The following is a 24,733-nucleotide window of genomic DNA, read 5'->3' on the forward strand; positions in this document are numbered from 1 at the left end:
TATGGAGTAGTCCCAAAATCAACCAGGGAAAGACGGGTAAGGCATGTTGAAGGAAAATAGTACCCAGGTGAAGGGAATCCTACATCCTCTTCTTCACTGATGATGAAGTCATCCTGAGACAGTAACTGTCCATTCAAGGTTTTTTTTTTTCCATAAATGAATAATACAGGTGAAGCTAAGAAATTTTGCAATACATCCAAGCTTTCACTGAAAGAGGGACAAACTTTAGGTATTGCAAGACCCATAAATTAATATGACCTCCACAGTATTTTAAGATTGCCCCCAAAGTGTAATACCCTTTTTAATATGGCCTCTATATTGCAGTGTCCCCACACATTATATCTTCCTGAATATGACACCACATTGTAATATTCACCTGTATATTTCCACACATTATAATATCCCCCCCGAATATGACCCGCACTATAATACTCCCTTGAATATACACCCACATTATAATATTCCCCCTGAATGAGATCCCTACTTCACCATATTCAACTTAGCTATGTCTGGAGGAGTCAGGACATAATGCTAACCATGCGGGACAGCACCCAGAATTACAGGAATATACCGGGATGGTTGAGAGGTTTACTCCCCCATTTTCCTACGTTTCTCACTCAACTTAGAATTCACTGCTAAATCCATCTTCAAGGAAGAGTGCTTAGCAGCTCACAGAAGGATTGGGTTACCTGTGCAGCCTATGGAAGTCTAGGTAGATGGGAGCAGGAGGTACAGCCTCAAAGAGACAAAAAGCACTCACAGATGCTGCTGAAGTATAGTAAGGTTAGGTTCACATCTGTGTTGAAGTCTCCGTATGAGATTACCCAACCACTCATTTCACAGCTACACTGCTCAGTACTGCAGTATAATATCCTCCACTCTGCTTTTACTTATAAGGATATACTACAGAGAGATACAGGAGTCAAAACCTCTTCTCCATGTGCAGCGGATGGCAGATATTATAGTGTATATTCTTTACTCACTAGTTCAGAAAAAAAACTGAGAATCTGCATGCAGGAAACTGGTGAAAAATTCTAATAACAGTCATATAATGGCCAATATAATGTTATTCCCCATATAGAGACACATGACAACTTGCTCCAAGAAGTCACCTGAGCTGACGGGTATACATTAGGTTCTCGGTTATGTGTAGTTATTACTTTTTCTAAGCCTTTCTTGTATAATACAGTCTGTAGAGCAGTATATCTAAGCCTATCATGTGTGATACTGTCTGAGGAGCTGCTATATCTAATCCTCCCATGTTAAATGTTTCATATTGTATTTAAGCCTATCATGTGTGATACTGTCTGCTGAGCTTCTGTATCTAAGCCTATCATATAATAAAGTCTTCTGAGCTGTCATATACAAGCATATCATGTGTGATACTGTCTGCTGAACTGTGTATCTAAGCTAATCATGTGTGACATTTGCCGAACTGCAGTATCTAAACTGTGCTGGTAGCATATATGTCTTCTTTACTCTCCCTCGTATTTGGCACCTGAAAGATGAATGCGTTACTGAAGAGCCCGTCCTTATCCACAAGGCACTTGAGACGGTTCTGCGGCATTGCAGGATGAGCTGGCGAGGTAATAATACCCGGCTATCTGTGCTAGGGAACTTATCAATCCTGTTGCGGCGGCTTTTAAAACAACAAAGTAGAAAAGGAGGCTTGAGCGATTGGCGGGTAAACAGTCAGTGAGGCAGCAGCCTTGAATTCGCGGCCGGCGCTCGGAAATAATGAGTTTAACAGACAGATGATAAAGGAGTTGCCATTATAAAGCAGTAGCAGTCACTACATAAGCGATGAATGGTAGACAGACACAGATCACCAGGAATTGCCGCTTGTGACCTTCTTATACTGTCAATTATCAACCTTTATACTGCATTACATTGACAACTATGACTGCACAATATTAAGTCTCATGCACAGTTGCGTATTACGGATTAATGTTGTTTTTTCAGTAATAGTTTGCTGTCAATATCGTTTTAGGCTAAAGCCCCACATAGTGGGCCGCAGCAAAAAAGTGCTGATGGAAAAAACGCAGCGGAAACACATCGCGGTTTTTCCCAACGAGCTTTTCACAGAAAGTTCAATTATACCTATAGGAAAACCGCCATTTCTGTAGGTATAATTGACTTGCTGTGATTTTTAAAACCGATACGGTTTTGGAAATCACAGCATTTCCACTGCACGTGTTTTCCTAAAAGTTGTGCATGGGATTGACTAGAATCCCATCCACTTTGCAAGGACTGTAAAACGTCACAGTGTTTACCCCACGTGGGGCCCTGACCTTAGTCACTTTTTTTTATACCCATGACATTTTTTCTATATGCACACCATGATTGAACAGAGCCATTTCTAGCCCACAGAAATCAATAGATTGAATTTATAAATGCATATTCCATTTTTGCATAGTTACATGCACATGTTTGGTTTTTTTTTTTATCATTTGTATTTCAGCATTACAAAAAAAAAATATATATAGTGCTTTAACAAAAATACAACAATGAAGAACTCACAACTGGCAATGCAATATGTCAAAAACTAAAGTGTGCAAAGTGTAAATAAAGACAAACCACATCTTACATGATAAAATGTGCCAGACCGCTCACAGCCAAATCAATGAACATCTTTGTCCTCTGCCGAGGTCCATGGTGTTAGACTGGGATGCTCTCATCTTATCTACCACTTTAAATGGGGTCAGACCAACCCTACTCTGTCCTAATAGGGCACTGCAGAGAACCCCTGGGAATTGTCACCACAGCTCATACACAACCAGAAAGACACTATTATATTTAATCATAATCATATTTATACTTCTATCGTTATTCAGTTTAGAGAAAAGACGTCTATGGGGAGATCTAATAACAATGTACAAATACATGAAGGGACAATACAAAGAACTTTCTATGGATCTTTTTACTCCTAGGTCAGTGACAGTGACAGGGGGACATCCTCTACGTCTGGAGGAGAGAAAGTTTCACCAGCAACATAGAAGGGGATTCTTCACAGTAAGAACAACGAGGCTATGGAACTCTCTGTCCCAGGAAGTGGTGATGGTGGATTCACTGAGCAAGTTCAAAGAGGGCCTGGATGTCTTTCTCGAACAGTAAAATATTACTGATTATGGGTTCTAGATTTTAAGGACATGTTCATCCAGGGTTTTATACTGACTGCCAGATTGGAGTCGAGAAGGAATTTTTTCCCTGAAATGGGGCAATTGGCATGAGCCTCATGGGGTTTTTTGCCTTCCCCTGGATCAACACTGTAGGGATTGTAGGGTTATAGGTTGGACTTGATGGACTAATGTCTTTATCCAACCTCATCTACTATGTAACTATGTAGCTATGTATCATTCCCTGCTTGTGTCTTATGATAGGTTCACACTAGCGCTCAAGTTTCTGTCCTTAAAGGTGCAAATGGAAACCTATGGACCCTATAGACTATAATGGCGTCCATCAAGTTTCCAAAGATTTCATACTGAAATTGCAGGACTTTTTTCTCCACTGATTTTAAGCGGAATCTGGAATGGAGTGCCTGAACACTAGTGTGAACCTAGCTATGTTGTACTGACATTTCATTCATCAAACAGGAGGTTCAGGATGAACAACTCCAAAAGAGACGAGCGAATTGAAAATTATGCTGCAGTACATAGCACAATGCAGAGACATACACAAAGAATACATAATAGCATAAAACATAACTATTACCGCTCTGGGGTCGTCCTAGAGTTATTACAACTAATATGAGCCCCCTGTCCAAAGCTCGGCAAAATCTGCATCTCTGTATCTCTCCAGTTCTCCATTTATCTAACAATTCACAGGATGCCCAAATGCTCTCACAAGTCTCTATCTGTTCCCACTTTCTCATAAATGAAATGAATATTACAGGTAGAGTAGAGAACATGTAGTAATGTAATCTGCCATTACCAGCAACCCCTAGTTACAGCAAATCCTTCTAGCAGCAGCAAAGGGAAATCTATGTTCCTTGTGAGGGTTGCCAGGCAACAGACAAGCTAACCCTAATAACTGGAGTTTATAGACTCCATAGTGAGGGCAGGAAACCAGAGTATTGTATAAAATAAGCAGCAGCGACATCCTCCCCACACCGCAATGATAAAATGTCCCTACTTCACCTGTGATGTCCCTATAGATACATTGCATCGCTGTCACTGAACAATGGGGAAGCAAATTATGATTGTTCGGCTTCTCCTTCAAAAATATATATGCACGTAGGATACAATTCCAACCCTAAAGTACCACTTAAAGGGACGGTACACATTATGTGGTTTATTGATTCAATGTTCAATTGTCATTATTATTTTTTAAAAATCCTTTCATTTTTGAGGAATATTGCTAAACTCCAAGGATAAGGGTTGGAGGATGTGCTTTCCAGAATTTTGATCCCCTTCCTTTAGACAATGCATGGGGTAAGATATGTACAGGCCAACCACTTCTAATTGACTGTAGTAGTGAGCATGCTTTATCACCTTGATGTTCTGATCAATAACCTGACTAATGCTTACACCACATACACAAAGTGGGGCAGGAGCAGCCACACAGCCCCTGAGAGAGTCACCAGAGGTCAACATAAACTGACTTATGTAACTTCAATCCTAGAAAGCAGCAGTGACATCACAGAGAATGCAGCCTATCCATTCACTAGAGAGCAGCAGTGACATCACTGAGAATGCAACCTATCCAATCACTAGAGAGCAGCAGTGACATCACTGAGAATGCAGCCTATCCATTCACTAGAGAGCAGCAGTGACATCACTGAGAATGCAACCTATCCAATCACTAGAGAGCAGCAGTGACATCACTGAGAATGCAGCCTATCCAATCACTAGAGAGCAGCAGTGACATCACTGAGAATGCAGCCTATTACTAGAGAGCAGCAGTGACATCACTGAGAATGCAGCCTATCCATTCACTAGAGAGCAGCAGTGACATCACTGAGAATGCAACCTATCCAATCACTAGAGAGCAGCAGTGACATCACTGAGAATGCAGCCTATCCAATCACTAGAGAGCAGCAGTGACATCACTGAGAATGCAGCCTATCCAATCACTAGAGAGCAGCAGTGACATCACTGAGAATGCAGCCTATTACTAGAGAGCAGCAGTGACATCACTGAGAATGCAGCCTATCAATTCACTAGAGAGCAGCAGTGACATCACTGAGAAAACAGCCTATCCATTCACTAGAAAGCAGCAGTGACATCACTGAGAAAACAGCCTATCCATTCACTAGAAAGCAGCAGTGACATCACTGAGAATGCAACCTATCCATTCACTAGAGAGCAGCAGTGACATCACTGAGAATGCAGCCTATCCAATCACTAGAGAGCAGCAGTGACATCACTGAGAATGCAGCCTATTACTAGAGAGCAGCAGTGACATCACTGAGAATGCAGCCTATCAATTCACTAGAGAGCAGCAGTGACATCACTGAGAAAACAGCCTATCCATTCACTAGAAAGCACCAGTGACATCACTGAGAAAACAGCCTATCCATTCACTAGAAAGCAGAAGTGACATCACTGAGAATGCAGCCTATCCAATCACTAGAGAGCAGCAGTGACATCACTGATAATGCAGCCTATCCAATCACTAGAGAGCAGCAGTGACATCACTGAGAATGCAGCCTATTACTAGAGAGCAGCAGTGACATCACTGAGAATGCAGCCTATCAATTCACTAGAGAGCAGCAGTGACATCACTGAGAAAACAGCCTATCCATTCACTAGAAAGCAGCAGTGACATCACTGAGAAAACAGCCTATCCATTCACTAGAGAGCAGCGGTGACATCACAGAGAAAGCAGCCTATTCCATTATTAGAGAGCAGCAGTGACATCACAAAGAATGTAGCCTATCCATTATTAGAGTGACATCACTGAGAATGCAGCCTATTCAAACACCACAGATCCGTGGTGACATCACTTGGAATGCAGCCTGTCTATTCACTAGAGATCAGTAGTGACATCATTGACACGCAGAAAATCCATTCACTATAGAGTGGCAGCAAAAGCACTATGAACGTAGCCTACTCAGGTATTAGAGAGCAGCAGTGATGTCAATGAGAATGCAACCTATCTTGTCACTAGAGATCAGTGGTGACGTCACTGGGAATGCATTTACTAGAAAGCAGTGATGACATCAATGACTTCAAAACCAGACACAAGTTTAATGTTTTTGCTGCAGTTGTATTACAGCTTATCCTTACATGTAATAGTTTAGTAGCTCAGGAGTCTGCTCTGGAACTGGCAGCTGAGGAGTTAAGCATTACAGTAACACAATAAAGAGCTGTGTGACTATTTTCTTTGTCACACTACACAATTGGCATTAAATGCGCTTAATCAGCTCCCCTATTAATTCCACAGTGCCAGCGCTGCAGAACCTAGATGAAGAGCTGAAACAGAGTCTACTCCTGCCCGGGGAGCATCGCTCCATCTCTCCTGTACAACCATTTCATACAGGATTAATATGCTACAAACGTGTCCAGCAAATTGTACTTGAAATCACTCCAACAGTGCGGCCACTAAGTTACACATGAGGCTGCTGGGCTGCAGATTAGGGAACAACTTTAAACTGCAAACAGAACTTTGGTCAAGCTGGCAGGAAAGTGATGCCATGACTGTGCCAAAGCAAAGGCACAGAGTAATGGGGATATATTCATATTTTCCCAAGTCTTTACAGGGTGTGTAATATGCACCAATCTGCAGACAAACTCTGGAGACAACAGATGTATCCATGTCTATGATGTGTGCTACTGTCAGCTGAACTGCTGTATCTAAGCCCATCATGTGTGATACAGTCTGCTGAGCTTGGATATCTAAGCCACCACGTGCAATATTTTCTGCAGGCCTTGGATACATAATCTATGATATGTTATGTACTGTAGTCTTCTAAATTTCTATCATATGAAACAGTTTCTGCTGAGCTGCTGCATCTAATCCATAATCATGTGTGATATTGTCTGATGAGCTCGGGTATCTAAGCTTTTGTGTGATACCATTTGCTGAGCCGTTCTTTCTAAACCTATCATATGTACAAATGTCTATCAAGCTGCTGTATGTACAGTCCTATGAAAAAGTTTGGGCACCCCTATTAATCTTAATCATTTTTAGTTCTAAATATTTTGGTGTTTGCAGCAGTCATTTCTGTTTGATATATCTAATAACTGATGGACACAGTAATATTTCAGGATTGAAATGAGGTTTATTGTACTAACAGAAAATGTGCAATATGTATTAAACCAAAATTTGACCGGTGCAAAAGTATGGGCACCTCAACAGAAAAGTGACATTAATATTTAGTAGATCCTCCTTTTGCAAAGATAGCAGCCTCTAGTCGCTTCCTGTAGCTTTTAATCAGTTCCTGGATCCTGGATGAAGGTATTTTGGACCATTCCTCTTTACAAAACAATTCAAGTTCAGTTAAATTTGATGGTCGCCGAGCATGGACAGCCCGCTTCGAATCATCCCACAGATGTTCAATGATATTCAGGTCTGGGGACTGGGATGGCCATTCCAAAACATTGTAATTGTTCCTCTGCATGAATGCCTGAGTCGATTTGGAGCGGTGTTTTGGATCATTGGCTGAAATATCCATCTCCATTGTAACTTCAACTTCGTCACTGATTCTTGAACATTATTCTCAAGAATCAGCTGATACTGAGTGGAATCCATGCGACCCTCAACTTTAACAAGATTCCCGGTGCCGCCATTGGCCACACAGCCCCAAAGCATGATGGAACCTCCACTAAATTTTACAGTGGGTAGCAAGTGTTTTTCTTGGAATGCTGTTTTGTTTGGACTCCATGCATAACGCCTTTTTGTATGACCAAACAACTCAATCTTTGTTTCATCAGTCCACAGGACCTTCTTCCAAAATGAAGCTGGCTTGTCCAAATATGCTTTTGCATACCTCAGGTGACTCTGTTTGTGGCGTGCTTGCAGAAACGGCTTCTTTCTTATCACTCTCCCATACTGCTTCTCCTTGTGCAAAGGGTGCTGTATTGTTGACCAATGCACAGTGACACCATCTGCAGCAAGATGATGCTGCAGCTCTTTGGAGGTGGTCTGTGGATTGTCCTTGACTGTTCTCACCATTCTTCTTCTCTGCCCTTCTGATATTTTTCTTGGCCTGCCACTTCTGGGCTTAACAAGAACTGTCCCTGTGGTCTTCCATTTCCTTACTATGTTCCTCACAGTGGAAACTGACAGGTTAAATCTCTGAGACAACTTTTAGTATCCTTCCCCTGAACAACTATGTTGAACAATCTTTGTTTTCAGATCATTTGAGAGTGGGCTGTCCATGCTCAGCGACCATCAAACTTAACTGAACTTGAATTGTTTTGTAAAGAGAAATGGTCCAAAATACCTTCATCCAGGATCTGATTAAAAGCTACAGGAAGCGACTAGAGGCTGTTACCTTTGCAAAAGGAGGATCTACTAAATATTAATGTCACTTTTCTGTTGAGGTGCCCATACTTTTGCACCGGTCAAATTTTGGTTTAATGCATATTGCACATTTTCTGTTAGTACAATGAACCTCATTTCAATCCTGAAATATTACTGTGTCCATCAGTTATTAGATATATCAAACTGAAATGGCTGCTGCAAACACCAAAATATTTAGAACTAAAAATGATTAAGATTAATAGGGGTGCCCAAACTTTTTCATAGGACTGTAAGCCTACATTGTGTGATCTTGTCTGATGAGCCACTATATCTAAACCTTTCATGTTTAGCCACTGTATCTAAAGTCGTCATGTGTGATACCATCTGTTAAAGAAGTTGTCCGGGCTAAAACTTTATTTTTTTAATTAGGATGGTGAGGTAAAAAAAACAAACAAAAAAACCCAACATATATCACGTGTGAGTTACTGTATCTGATCCTATCAAGTCTAATAAAGCCTGCTCAGCGTGCTTGTCTAAGCCTATCATGTGTGATACTGGGTTCTGAGTTGCTGTATCTAAGCCAAAGCATATTATGTGTGTACAGTGTGCGGAGCTGCTGTATCTTAAGTTTCTGGTTTGTAATATGGGTCGGTAGCCATTTTCACATCCATATCAGTCAGTTATTTCCATAAGCAGTCTATTAATTCACAGTCCTGCCATTCCGCCCATTGTGAGTGTTCTCGAGTGTGACCTCAGACCTGGTAACTGCGCAGGATTTCCTTGTGTAACCCACTCAATTACCGCAGGTCGGAGCTTGTTTCTTGAGGCTCATTTTCCACACAGTTATCAGGGATTTATCTTTCCCACAAAGTTTTGTCACCAGAGAACAAGTAATTGCAAAGTAGGAAACAGGGGTTGCTCTGGTTTTTAAGGTTTTTTTTTTTTTTTTCATCACTATTTCAAGATCTCTGCCTGCTGTCATTAAATGTAAATATTCTTGGTTAATGAATACAGACACAGCTGAAGGTTTGTTATAATGCATCCATCCTCAAAATATAATTCTCTCTCTCTCTCTAGCTCTCTGAGAAGGAAGCTTCCGGTACAGACGTAGAGAAATGAACAAAACTAAAGACACAAGGAGGAGAGCGGCAGAGTCAGGAGTCTGAGAATCCCTGTACTTCCTCTCACAATTACAGCAAGCACATACAATATCCGCTCTGAAAGAGTCTTGGAAAGAGCACCTGACAGGAAATCCTGACTGAGCGCACAAATGATGGCCTGTTGTTTGAACTCATGAGAAGAGTAAGCTATGAGGTGCCTTGCAGCTTGCATGCAGGGGTGAACCTAACTTCTCTGCTGCCTGAGCCGAACTACAAGAAGGTGCCCCTGTCCCCCCAAAAAAAGATACCCAATCCAGCTGTGGTTGCCTGATGGGGTCCACCTAATTAGGAAAGGCCCCCCAATTGCAGATCAAAAAATCCCCTTATTTGGCTCCATATAGTATTAAACCCCCTTTTTTTGGCCCCCCACAGTATATGACCTCTTAGAGGTAGCAGTGGAGGGCGGTCTGGGCAGGAACATAGACAGGTGAGTAAAAGTTATCAGCCCCTATCTATTGCAAGAACAGAAAAAGTAGCAGCCGATTAAAAAAAATGCCTCCCCCCAGTTTATTCCATAAGGCGCCACTTGTGGCCATTGCGTCAGGTCGTCTCGTGGAAGATGCGCCTCTGCCTGCATGCTCCAATGACATCACCCCTGCAGCACAGATACTACAATTCCCACCATCCTCACTGATTCCGTTCATGTATTAATATACTGTGTGAACTTCCACTATACTTCTTGACTCCACACGTGTATGTATGAATGCAGATTAGAATGCAACTACCACTTATGTATAAAACTAGCACACTAGCACACAGAATACCATCGCTACCATTGTTAGCAATTTCTCCATCCAGATTTATTTGTTGCATTTCAATACATTCCAAATACAATAAACTATATGGCAAGTTCATTCAGCCATCAATATCTGATCTGTGGGGTATGATACCCAGTCCCACACATCAGCTGTTTTGGGAGCCACCAGGGTGCCGAAAATTATACCGGTGGAATGGGAGCGCAAGCAGCTACTCCTACTCAAGTAACAGTAGTGGTGATGCAGCCATCTACAGTATAGCGTTGGTTTCTGAGAACAATAGCACCGCTCCAATTAATTAAATTGGAGAAGCTGCATGCACTCCCCATCCACTGCTATAACTTCTGGTGCCTGGAGGCTTCCCAAACAATATCTGTGTAGGGATCGGGTGTCAGACTCCCACAGATCACATACTGATGACCTATCCTGTGGATAGGTCATTGGTAAAAAAATTTCTTATGGGGCTAGATAACCCCTTTTAACTCTTTGAAAATAAAGTAAATTTCTTCCTCATCTATGTGCAGGTATTATATACAGCTAGAAAGCTGAATGACACTACTCTTCCATAGAGTTGTACTGTCAGGGGGAGTGTCACAGCTCAGCGACGCCAGGCTGTAAGGTTTGCCCTTCTAACAGTGGGGAGATATTGGTGCTGAAATTAACGGCACCGATATCTCCAGCACAGGGGCGCATACTGGGCAAGCCAACAGTGCACTGAATTCAGCAGTATATAATAGGGCACATCAATGAGGATGTGAAAGCTCCTCTTTAATCAGGTAAGTGAATTGCACTATTTTTGCTCTTTTGTATACATGTTATTTCTAAGTCCCAACATTATAAGTTTCCTTATTATTGCTGTAAAGTGTGCATATGTCAGAGGAGACCTGTATACTCAGTTGTCTACCTCCACTTCCTGTATAAATCCAGTACGCAGTAGACAACTCCCCCTATCCTGACTATGGATGCAATGGATGGACATTTATGCACACACCCAAATAAGATCAGTGTGTACACCAAAACAAACACATTATCCATATATGTCAATCAGAATGGCATTGTGTGTGCATAAATGTCACTCACTGTACAAATGTTTTAGAGAATGGAGGGTTTTTAGTTATGATGTTTTTATTTGTGTCATTTTAAGCAATTGTGCACTTGAGAAAGGACCATCAGTGGTCCGAAATGCGTTGTGCTATGTTCTCATTCCAATAATAAAGAAGTTTTTGGTATGTCCGGGTGAGTGCTGTCCTTCGTCCTGTATCCAAAACAGGTCGGTCCATCCATTGCATCCATATATTATGTTCTTGTGACGTTACTGCAGCTGCTGCCTATTGAACTGTCCTGTACTACCAGCACTGACTTGTGTCTAAAGACTCCGTCGGGCTGTTGTGACTCCACCACAACCGAACTAGGTGAGCAGACACTCATCTCTGTGTTTCCATTTCACCCTGTGATAATACACGAGGATCGGCTTGGTGTCTCTCCTTGTTTTCCTATCCTGACTATGTCAGCATATCAACATTTGGTTACACTGGTACATGAAATAGGCATGTAAATTACACCCATATTAGTGCATAGATCAATCGTGCACATAGATACACCCCCATTTAATCCCGTATATACTCGAGTATAAGCCAAGTTTTTCAGCACAGTGTTTGAGCTGAAAAAGTCTGCCTTGGCTTATACAAGAGTCATTACGGTAATTCAGCAATACTATAGTTACAGACCCGGCATCCGGACCCGTCATACAGACACCGGGGTAGGTGCCAGGCCCGCAGCTGCGCCACACTCCTGGTAGGAGTGCAGCGATGCTGTTCATTTCAAACTACAGAAGAACTTACTGTACTTCTGGTAACAGGCCCAGAACACAGACACCGCCAACCCCTCCTCCCGCTCTATCACACGCAAGGTGTCGTGGCCACGTAACCTCAGGCCCCCACCCGGCGTGTGTCTGTGTTTCGGACCTGCTAGCAGAAGTACTGTAAGCACTTCTGCAGTTTTAAATGAACAGCAGGAGCGTGGCGGTGTCTGTATGCTGGGTCTGGATGCCGGGTCTGTAGCTATAATGGCGTCCATGAGCTCCGGCATCTCCGTTGTAAGAGTTACAGTGGAGATGCCCTCCACAGGTGGAACTTGAAGCCTCTGAGGGGAACCGCTATGGAGAGGCGGCAGGTGCTGCCATGCCCCTGGAGAGAGGAGGGAGCGGGCGCGACCATTCTCTCAAGGGCCGACCTAAAGTGCTGAGGGAGATCCTCCGCTGCCGGCAAGAGCGCTGAGGGCGGACCTGAAAGAAGACCTCGGCCGCTGGACCTGGCCGATTTTTACAATGTATTGCAATGCATTAAAAAAATTTTTTTTTAAATAAAGTGTTAAAAATTCAAATCTCTCCACTTTCCCTACAACACATATTAAACTAATACTATCAATACTGTGAAGCACATACACGTTAGGTATTCCCTGTGTCCGAAAACGCCCGCTCTACAAATCTATAAAAATATTTTTCCTGTACAGTAAACGCCGTAGCGGGAAAAAAAAGTTGTCTAACTGCCCCTTCCCTGAGACTGGGTTTTTTCCTCCCGCTTGGAATTCAGCCTGACTACAGCCAGGCTGAATATAGGGTATCTGCAGTGCTCCTGTTCTGTCGGGAAGGGGTTAATAGGAGGACTGCAGATACCCTATATTGAGCCAGGCTGAATTCCAACTAGGGGGGGGTAACCCAGTCCTCAAGCTCAGGGAAGGGGCAGACAGGCAACTAAAACACTCCCTCCCCTTCCCCAGCACCTACTGCACCCAAAAACTCCAGCCTTTTTATTTTTCGAAATTTTTCAGTAGCTGCTGCATTTCCCCCCCTCGGCTTATACTCAAGTCGATAAGTTTTCCCAGTTTTTTTGTGGTAAAATTAGGCGCCTCGGCTTATATTCGGGTCGGCTTATACTCGAGTATATACTGGTATTTCCTCCAGTATATGCATGAATATTGGAAATACAACATATCTTTCACCATTCCTGTACAAATCTGGCACACAGACAATAGCCCTCACCAGCCACTGGTTACCACCCCTGATGCCACCAATTTAACAGAGCAGTTAAGAATAGGTGACAGCCTTAGTTATGGGTAGGGTATGAATATCTACATTTCTTCATCATATAAGTGTGCTTTTAGTTCTTGCAAGATGACGACAATCTTGGGTTCAGTCAAGGTCAAACCCCGGTTACCACAAAGCACAATAACATTCTTCTTACAGGAATGTGTGAAGTTATTACGATTGCAATGTTATGTCTAATAATCACCAGTGGAGGCACAGTCCCAATGACGATAATACCTGAAAGGAGTGAGAGTGCTGTGAATACTACAAAACTCATACCACAATCATATGGTCACATCCTGCTAATTCCTGTCCTCTTAAAAAAACACAGCCATGCGCAACAAATTGTGTCAATCTATGTTCAATTCCCTCAATTGAATCTACCAGCAGAATAGTGAGTGAAGCTCTTTAGTATAATATAACTCAAGATCAATATAGTATAAGTAATATAACATATATACTAGCAGAATAGTGAGCACAGCTCTGCAATGTCATACAGGATGTAAGTCAGGATCTGTACAGGATAAATAATGTAATGTATGTGCACAGTGACTCCATCAGCAGAATAGTGAGTGCAGCTCTGAAGTATAAGGGAGGGTTCAAATGGTGTAACGTGCCGCGTGATGTGGCACATAGACGCCGCGTGACCTTTTGCAGGCTGTACACGCTCCCATTGATTTCAATGGGAGCGGGGATCGTATGCGCCGCGCTAGTTTGCGGCTGTGATTTTGCAGCCGCAGAATCACGCCCGCAAACTAGCGCGGCGCATACGATCCCCGCTCCCATTGAAATCAATGGGAGCGTATACGGCCCGCAAAAGGTCACGTAGCGTCTACATACCACATCACGCGGCACGTTACACCGTGTGAACCCTCCCTAACACAGGACGCAACTCAAAACCAGTAAAGGGTAAGTAAAGCATTTATACAGCGACTCCACCAGTAGCACAGTGAATGCATCTGAAGTACTGTATAATACAGTAAAATAATATTATGGTTTATTTCTGGTTTGTATTTATATGTGTGTTATATATATGTTTATTATAATATTGTCACCGATGTATTGAATTATTTCCTTTTGTGTCATGGGCAGCTGGATCAGTTGGAGAGTCTGTATAACTAGTATTGGTGTAGTGTGTCATATAGTATATGGTGTTCTATTAAGCTGAGGAGAGTTTGGTGCAATGGGGCTGGTTTTGGCAATGTACTATTTTTCAGTTACGGGTTATCATGTATATAGTATATTTTAGTACTTGTTATGTTATCTTATCCTGCTATTTGTAATTTCTGCTTTAGGGTCCATTCACACTGAGATTTTTGGCGAGGATTATGGCAAGGAAAACATCCACTTCAGGAATTAGGAAATGTTTTTTTCCTCCAGCACAGTGTATGGGCCTTGAAAAAAACGGTAGCGGTTTTTCCATGCGGTTTTTGCCAATGCCACGTGGATTTTCTACCTCCCATTAACTGTGTTGGTTTTTGCAGGTGGAATCCACCTGAAAGAAACTTTTTTTCCGCTAGCGGAAAAAAAAAAGCTAGCAGAACCCACAGAACTCTATGGGGAGGCGTTTTTTTCCACGTGGATTCTGACACAGATTCAGCTCCAAAATCCTCGCCAAAAAACCGTGTGAATGGACCCCTAGGTATGTTATCTGTTACCCTTGTTATGTTTTTCATTTTATTACTATTATTACTGTCATATTGTTATATTATTCTATGTTTTATATTTGTAATTAATATTATTTTATGTATAATGTTTTATAATTAAAGAACAACAGGATCTAACTTGGGGTTGGTACAGAATAAGTAATGTAGTATAAGTACATAATAACTCCACTAAGCAGAATAGTCAGTGTAGATCTGGAGTACAATACAGGATGTACCACAGGATCCGTAAAGGATACATAATGTAGTGTATGTACATAGTGACCAGCAGAATAGTGAGTGCAACTCTGGAATAGGATACAGGCTATAACTTAGGAACAGCACAGGATAAGTAATATAACATCTTTACACAGTAATTCTGCTCTTTATATGGTTACATGTGGTTTATACCATATCCACAGCATAAGGGGTTAATACATGATCACTGCAGAGACCCCCAATAATCACAGGGGGGCCTGCACGTGTCCATAAGTGTCACATGTGAATGAAGGGGTAGTGCCCAAACCTGACCACTGCTCATAGCTGACCACTGCTCTATTCAGTGCATCCCATAAGTCCTATGTGGCTCCATTGCCATGGGACACTTAGATGCACTTGCATACCCAGAGGTTGGACCCCCCCCCTCATTTGTGCCTCTCTAATTTTCTTGATGTAGGCACCATAATCATCATCACTTATGCCACAAAAGTGGCATAAATGATGACTGGAATAAAGTGTTGGCCAAAAGTATTGGCACCCCTGCAATTCTGTCAGATAATACTCATTTTCTTCCAGAAAATGATTGCAATCACAAATTTGGTATTCTTTGGTATTATCTTCATTTAATTTCTCTTCAATGGAAAACCACAAAAAGAAATGTCAAAAAGCCAAATTGGATATAATTCAACACCAAACATAAAAAAGGGGGTGGACAAAAGTATTGGCACTGTTTGAAAAATCATGTGATGCTTCTCTAATTTGTGTAATTAACAGCACCTGTTACTTACCTGAGGCACCTAACAGGTGGTGGCAATAACTAAATCACACTTGCAGCCAGTTGAAATGGATTAAAGTTGACTCAACCTCTGTCCTGTGTCCTTGTTTGTACCACATTGAGCATAGAGAAAAGAAAGAAGACCAAAGAACTGACTGAGGACTTGAAAAGCAAAATTGTGAGGAATCATAAGCAATCTCAAGGCTACAAGTCCATCTCCAAAGACCTGAATGTTCCAGTGTCTACTGTGCACAGTGTCATCAAGAAGTTTAAAGCCCATGGCACTGTGGCTAACCTCCCTAGATGTGGACGGAAAAGAAAAATTGACAAGAGATTTCAACGCAAGATTGTGCGGATGGTGGATAAAGAACCTCGACTAACATCCAAACAAGTTCAAGCTGCCCTGCAGTCCGAGGGTGCAACGGTGTCAACCCATATGGTAGGATACCCAGGAAGACCCCACTTCTTACCCAGAGACATAAAAAATCCAGGCTGGAGTTTGCCAAAACTTACCTGAGAAAGCCAAAAACGTTTTGGAAGAATGTTCTCTGGTCAGCTGAGACAAAAGTAGAGCTTTTTGGGAAAAGGCATCAACATACAGTTTACAGAAAAAAAAAAAAAGGCCTTCAAAGAAAAGAACACGGTCCCTACAGGTAAACATGGCGGAGGTTCCCTGATGTTTTGGGGTTGTTTTGCTGCCTCTGACACTGGACTGCTTGACCGTGTGCATGGCATTATGAAGTCTGAAGACTACCAACAAATTTTGCAGCATAATGTAGGGCCCAGTGTGAGAAAGCTGGGTCTCCCTCAGAGGTCATGGGTCTTCCAGCAGGACAATGACCCAAAACACACTTCAAAAAGCACTAGAAAATGGTTTGAGAGAAAGCACTGGAGACTTCTAAAGTGGCCAGCAATGAGTCCAGACCTGAATCCCATAGAACACCTGTGGAGAGATCTCAAAATGGCAGTTTGGAGAAGGCCCCCTTCACATCTCAGGGACCTGGAGCAGTTTGCCAAAGAAGAATGGTCTAAAATTCCAGCAGAGCCTTGTAAGAAACTCATTGATGGTTACCGGAAGCGGTTGTGCGCAGTTATTTTGTCTAAAGGTTGTGCTACCAAGTATTAGGCTGAGGGTGCCAATACTTTTGTCCAGACCATTTTTGGAGTTTTGCGTAAAATGATCAATGGTTTGACTTTTTTTTTTTCATTCTCTTTTGTGTTTTTTCATTGCAAGCAAAATAAATGAAGATATTAATACCAAAGAGTTTGTGCTTGCAATCATTTTCTGGAAGAAATTGAGTATTATCTGACAGAACTGCAGGGGTACCAATACTTTTGGCCAACACTGTATATAGTGGGAAAAAAACATTTCTTTCTATATTTTACTGGTATCTTGTTTCAGGGCTGCCCCTTGTTTACCAGCTCCAGTCTCATAGGAAACTAAAATTCAATGATGGCAAAAACTTAGATCTAAATGATAAACTCAGCAGCTATCAGTAGAACAAAAAAACACATTCTATCCATCTATTTGCTCATAGTCATTCATAAAGGTTGATAAATATATAAATACTCTCTGTTATATGTATGTCATATCTAAATCTGACCGTTCTCAGCTGACTGCAAAATATAACCCACATTGACAGTGTGATAGCAAAAAAAAAAAAATTGTTTCCCCTCCCGGGAGTGACAAGACAGCATATAGCAGCCTTGCAAGGGTTAAAGGACGGAAGGCAGACGCAGCCAGCTCCTTGTTCCCATGACGACAAGTCCCCACTTCTCAGGTTTAGAAAGCAGCCACTTCCTGTGTCTAAATTTTGCAGCCAATGAGGAGATTGTTTACTGATATCAGGCAGCGGGCCTGCGAAAATATGAAGGCGCATAGCCTGGAGCTAGTGTTACTGGGGCTCAGCTTCCCAATGTTCCCATAACAGCTGCTACATATCTGACAGCAATGTAAAGGGCTCAGTGTATCATATATATATCCCTCAGGGATAGTGAGCTACTGGATCAAAACCTAACACTGTTTGGTGAGCTGCTGTATCTAAGCCCGTCATGTGTGGAACTCTCTGCTGAGCTGCTTTATCAGGCCTATCATATGTGATATTCTCTACTGGACTGCTGTATCTAAGTCTACCATGTTCTTGCTGAGCCTGTCACATGTGATACTGACTGCTGAGCCATGGATTTTATCCTATTGTGTGTGGTACTGTGTATGTAAAGCCCCTTTTCGGTTGCATGCTACTGTTAAGCCTGTTTTACTCTGCTTTTGTTGTTTTTTCCACTTTGAATAAGTCCTGAAAGTAGTGGGCACCAGCCAGATACTTTTTAGTACCCAGTTTAGACTACAGTATGTACCAAGGAAACCAAAGCAATACTAGAAGGTCACGTGACCTCCATATACTCCTCTGCTGATATATAAATGACAACCTGGTGCATGAAGTGGGTATTTTCTGCCGTACACAGTATCCAAACCGAGTGGAAGTTAGGTTGAAGCGAACTGAGTGGAGACCGTACCATGCTGCCAAGAAGTGCTTTTAGTCTATCATGTGTGATACTGCCTGCTGAGCTCCTGTATCTAATCTTAAGTCTAAAAATTACAGCTAAAAAATATCTCAAATACATCAGAGAAATCTGATATGCATATGGTTGAGGGTCTACGTCATTGGATCCAGGCCAAGTTCACACAGTGCGGTTGTGGCACAGCTGTGTTTTTTTTTTTTTGTAAACAATCAGAAGTGTCTACCTCCTGGCTTCAAGTTTAATGCCTACTATATGATTTATACTCATTGACAAATAATAAATATTAGAATTGAATGAAACTTTCTATGTGTGAATGTAATGATGATATACGTAAGTGATTACAATATTAGAGCAAAAGGTTAAGTTTATTGTGGAAAACTGTACAGTTAAGAGGAACCTTTAGTAACCTGTTGTGCCGCCACTAACCTGGATATAAGATGAAATATGATTGGACATGGAGGCATACTGTTTCCACATAGTATCCTGTGACACATCTACCCAGATATGTTGCAGCCGGGCCTGTAGATCCTGTACATCTGTAGGTTGCCAAAGCTGGCGTTCCACAGTCATGCACATATCACTGAGTTGTAAGTGTATTTTGTATTACTATCAAGAGTGACCACCTGTCATATGCAATGGCTCCCCAGATCATTACAGCACCAGTTGGGGCAGTGTGTCACTCAACTCAAGGACAGGATTAAAGCATAGACTGTAGTCAGATCTTATACAGAACCTGTATTTATTGTTGAAGAAAATACGGTTTCAGTTCATAGCAGTTGAGATTTCTTGTTCACAACACTACATCAAAAGAAGATGACTATTGCTGTCTGTCAATGGCAGGACCCATAATAAGTGCAGTGACACGAAATTCCCTTCTGCTAAGTGCCTGGCAGTGGACTAGAGAGGGACAGGACTGTGTAATGAAGGTGCCACCTTTGTAGGCTTGGTGGACAAGAAAACTGTGGAAGTTACTCATGTCAGCAGATCAAATGATCTAGTGGTCTGCCTGGAGCCTGTATGCCATATTTGTGTGCCCTCATGTACCAATGCTCCCAACAGCTCCTAAGAGCTAGGTCGGAATGGCCTAGATGGCAGGCAATTCTTCAAAACGATCCTGCTTCTCTAAATCCAATGATACAGCCCATCACAAATCTGTCAACTGGACAAAATATCTTTGAGTGTGAAATAGAGGCATGTCTAGTAGTCAACCATCTCTTATCAAGAGGTACACTACCCAAAAGTAGCCTCTAAGAGCCTTTTTATAAGGCAACAAGGGAAGCACTGTCTAGTCAGACTATACCTGTAATCACTTACATATCTGCTTTATACACAACTGCATACTGAGTTTTGCAGCAATCCAACATTTTTACTTTACTTTTTTGTCTCTGTCTCTCTCTCTCTCTATCTATATGCCCCTGACACTAGTAGAGGCTTTGACTCTGCAATGTCATCTGCCTGCACTAACATTACTACATAGTAACAGCTCTAGAGACAACAATGCTTCTACATGTATTTCCTTCTGCAAATATACATTTAAGACTCCAGCAGTAAATGCAAGTCCTTGTGACTGTATACTTGAGCAGTGCATCCTACACATAACACAAATATAAAGGAGCAATATCTAGATATTGCAGAAATTCACATTCAGTGTTGTCAAGGGGATTAAGTGGATCCATACAAGCCCTGACGGTTCACACTGACTCATGTATGCGCCCACTTGCGCCTTAAGAAAAGTGACTGCTACTATTTTAGCTTTCCTCTGGATCTCGGAGTGTGTTCACATCAGCCATTTATAGAGCCGAATCTTCAGCTGCTCTTGTGATGTTGAGAGCAATCTTAGCTCTGATCTACGTCATCGGCTGCTAAAATAACAAAGCTCCATTTAAACAGACCGTCCCCGCAATGCATGGAGCAAACAAGACTGTCTGTGCCAATTAGGCATGAATATGGATGCCCACAATGAAGGTGTCAGTAGTGCCAACTGCATATCACTGCTGTGTGGAAAGGTAGACATCACAGATGATATTGAAAGTCAGTAAATGAGGGTCACCACACCCCTTACAATGAAAAAATAGGAGTTTGGCACATGTATATTGAGGCACCAATACCGAACAACTTTACATCCTTACGTTTGGTCTATAAGGAAACTATAGTTGTCAGACATCAACATCATAAGGTCACATCGCAATACAGCAAGTAATAACTGCGAATGTAATACAGATACAAAAGTCATAAAAAGTCTAAACCTACAATAGTTTTCATCGCAGATCACCAGCAACTTTTCTGACATAGCGTCTGAGCTGTATCAATGTTTTCCTAGTTGTCTAATGGGATTGCAAACCTTAAATTGTCTATGACTCGTAGCCAAATTGCACTCTAAAATAGTGACATATCTTCTGCGAAATGGCAAGTCACAGACAAATTGCACTAATTTTTTGGTTGTGCAGCTTGATGTCGCCGTGTAGCCCAGTATGTCACCTGCTGCAACATTGTCCCACAAATAGAATTGTGTGCAGGGTGGCCGATCATGTGACATGTCCACCTGCGAAGAACCGCCACGCATTTGGCATATTGAATAATAGATGAGTAATATACAGTAGACTGCCTTTAACAGTCACTCTTCAGCAATACACAAGGGCCCACTACTTCATGCCACAGCAGCACATTGTCTATAGCAATGCTGTGACAGAGAAACAAAACAGTTTATATATTGTCTGAAATGTATAAATGAAACCTGTATCCTATCCCCCTGGATGACAGAAGGGAAGTTTAACATCTAAAACAGACCCAAAAAACAAAGTAACAGCCGCAGACAATATCTTCTCCAGCTTGTTGCTGCATGAAATTCTCAAAGTGACTGTCAACAGGAAGCAGACGGCTGCTGACACGTACAAACTGCCATTTTGTTTTCCCTACAGTCAATGTTTTCTTGTAAAACTTTTTATCTGCAACTAAGTGACCCAATGCAGTCATAAAAATATCATAGATATTAAGATATTAAGACATTGTGCAAGGACACAGAAGGATAAAGACATAAAACCTCTGGAGACAAGATGCAGCCGCTGAACACCTACAGATATGTATGTTACAATATGTACATATTGTACATTGTGTGGGTGACAGCAGTGATATATATATAGCATTTATGTCCAGTGCACAGAGCATTGTGGTATAGGACTGGCACACCGTATTATAATAAAGGCTTTCACACATAGTAGACTGATACAATGTCACCAGGGTGGTTAGTATACTGTATACAAGTGAAACATTAATACCTTATATAGACTTGTATACACAGGAGAAAGTCACCCGGCTGGTTAGTATTATGGGGTACCGGAGTGATACACTGTAACGCTATGCTGAGCTGTATGCATAGTAGACTGATACAATGTCAGAAAGGGAGTAGGTTTATTAGACTCATACATTGTATATGCTTGTAGATCTATAGAGTTATATCAACTATGTGGTCTCCTGCTGTAGACTGATATTTTGTGTCCTTATATAGAGTGTAGAAACCGATACAGGGTGGTTGGGATGACTGATACATTGTATGTAGAACGATACAGTGTCCCAAGGATATGTGGTAAACTGATATGTTGTATCTTTCACTAGCTTGCTTATAGTACACAGTGATACAATGTCACCAGGGTGGTTATCTACAGCACTGGGAGGTTACAGTACAATGGTCTTAGTAAGGGAATGTATCTGGGCAGGAGGTAGACACAAGCCACGTTCTTTACCTTGTAATCCTTGATTTGTGGAGTGTCCTGCCTGCATCAGTCGCTTCTCTAAGGGTCAGGTTATATTTCCAGGCTTATCCCGGCCATCCTGGTGCTGTTTATTGTGAAGGATCTCTGCAGACAGAATGCAGCCATAACCAGCCCATACTCTCTGAAACAGCTCAGTGTTGTCACTGTTCTGAGCAAACTACAGCTGCTGCCTCCTGGGTCCTACTGCTCATCAGCTCATCTCTCCAGCCAGGCCCTCAGCTTCTCTGCAAAAAACTGAAGTAGTGACAATAAAATCAATAATACACATGACTATTATTAGATCACATTGCCAATATTTAATGGGGAGGGAGACTCTATAAATATGTACTCTATTCACTGTGGCTTTCCTGCTGTTTATGCTGATGATTAAGTCCAATTATTAAGATATATTATGACTAAAGTACACAAGAGAGTAACACATTGTGCAAAGGAAAACAGTGATTTGACCCACAGCAAACCAATCAGATCCTACCTTCTAGGCAGGTTAGAAAGTAATAAGTAACTTTCTATTGGCTAAAAGAAATCAAAGACTCAAAATAATATGTTACTAATAACATTAGACAAAATAGATAGATAGATAGATAGATAGATAGATAGATATTATAGAGCAGGGGTAGGCACCCTTCGGTACTCCGGCTGTTGTGAAACTACAATTCCTAGCATGCAGACTTGCTTTACTGTTTTTGGAACTCCCATGGAAGTGAATGGAGCATGTTGGGAGTTGTAGTTTCAAAGCAGCTGGAGTGCCGAAGGTTTCTGATCCCTGTTATAGAAAATGATACATAGATATTAGAGAGATTATATAGATGGATAAAAAGTTAAAATCAATGAGATTGATAAATATAAGCTGAGTAAGATAGACACTGTCAGGGCAGCACAGTGGATCAGTGGTTAGCACTGTAGCCCTGCAGCTAGAGTCCTTGGTTAGAATCAGCCAAGGACAACATCTGCAAGGAGTTTGTATGTTCTTCCCCGTGTTTGCGTGGGTTCCCTCCATCTATGTAGTGCTCTGGTTTCCTCCCACACTCCAAAGACATACTGATAAGGAATGTAGGTTATGAGTCCTACTTGGGACAGTGTCGACAATATCTCTGTAAAGTGCGAATATGAAGTAAAATACATACATAGATATTATATACAGTAGATAGGTAAGAGATCACATAGATAAATATATGGACATGATATAGCTACTACATTAATGGATTAGCTAAATATCAGGGAGATAAATAGCAAGTTATAGGTTACATAAATAGATTTGACAGATTTCATATAAACTAAATATTACATCGATAGAAGATCATCTATTCATAAATATCAGATAATAGGATATTACATAGACATTATACATATCTTTTAGATATAAAGAAATATAAATATTAGGTAGTGATGACAGAGATAAATATATAGATACTACATAGATGGATTAGATACATATCAGACTGATTGATAAATATCACATAAATGATTAGTCAGATATTACATATATAGATTGTGTTATTTGTCCTCTTGTTTACAATCTGTTTACTAGTCTGCCTTGGTCAAATTCATGTATAGTTGTGTCCTGGGATGGAAGGTGCCTGCTCCCCCTGCTGGTAGCACCTGAACACTACTCATTGCTGATCATTTGACCTATAAACTCAAGAGTTCTTAACCTCTCTTATAGCCATGGATGCTTTCTCAAAATCTGGAGAGATTTTGAAGTGGAATGAAAATATCTGTGATTTCTGCTCTTGAATTATTCCACGGTTTCTTGCTTCTCATAATGAGTCATGAAGCAGAAAAAAGTTACTACATTCCATGCTAAGGTCTATTCACACAATGAGAACTGCATGTTGTTTTAGGCTGGGGCCCCACGCTGCAAAAAAGCTGTGGCTGTGCAAAGTGTAGGGACTTTATCCAAATATTGCAGAAAGAAATCTGCAGCAGATAAGCAGCATTTTCAAAAACGCACGGTTTTTTTTTTGTTTTTTTTTTGAGAATTGCAGCATTCCAATGACAAGTGGATCTCAATAAATAAGAATATAAATTTTTTTTTTTTAGTAATTCAATTGAAAAAGTAAAACATAATATGTATGTAAAACATAATATATATTATATATTATCTTGAGTCATTACAAACAGAGTGAACTTTTTCAAGTGTTTCTTGTTGATGATTATGGCTTACAGCCAAGGAAAACCCAAAAGTCATTATCTTAGAAAATTAGAATAATTAGCGCAAAACAGCTGCAAAGGCTTCCTAAGCATCTAAAAAGGTCCCTAAGGGTATGTTCACACATCAGTATGCCATCCGTCCTTTTGAATTCAGTTTGACACTTCAAAACGGACTGATGCACATACTGATTGTATACTGACTCCTTTTTATGCTGATAGCAAACGTTCTCCTCCCCTAGAGGACAGAGT

The 24,733-nt window shown here is 41.3% G+C and overlaps 2 protein-coding genes across 6 annotated transcripts in view; one reads left to right on the forward strand and one right to left on the reverse strand.

The window, feature by feature from the left end:
* Positions 1–22,469, reverse strand: part of FOXN3 (forkhead box N3) — a 139,614-nt gene extending 117,145 nt beyond the window's left edge. For both annotated transcript variants that reach the window (XM_075282415.1, XM_075282412.1), the window contains exon 1: positions 22,304–22,469. The gene's annotated coding sequence lies outside the window, so the exon portion shown is untranslated. The remainder of the gene's footprint in view (positions 1–22,303) is intronic.
* TTC8 (tetratricopeptide repeat domain 8) overlaps positions 1–24,733 on the forward strand; it is a 485,821-nt gene that overhangs the window by 184,204 nt on the left and 276,884 nt on the right. The gene's annotated exons all lie outside the window — the stretch shown is intronic.

This window comes from Leptodactylus fuscus, chromosome 7 (genome assembly GCF_031893055.1).
Source record: "Leptodactylus fuscus isolate aLepFus1 chromosome 7, aLepFus1.hap2, whole genome shotgun sequence".
NCBI classification, from domain to species: domain Eukaryota; kingdom Metazoa; phylum Chordata; class Amphibia; order Anura; family Leptodactylidae; genus Leptodactylus; species Leptodactylus fuscus.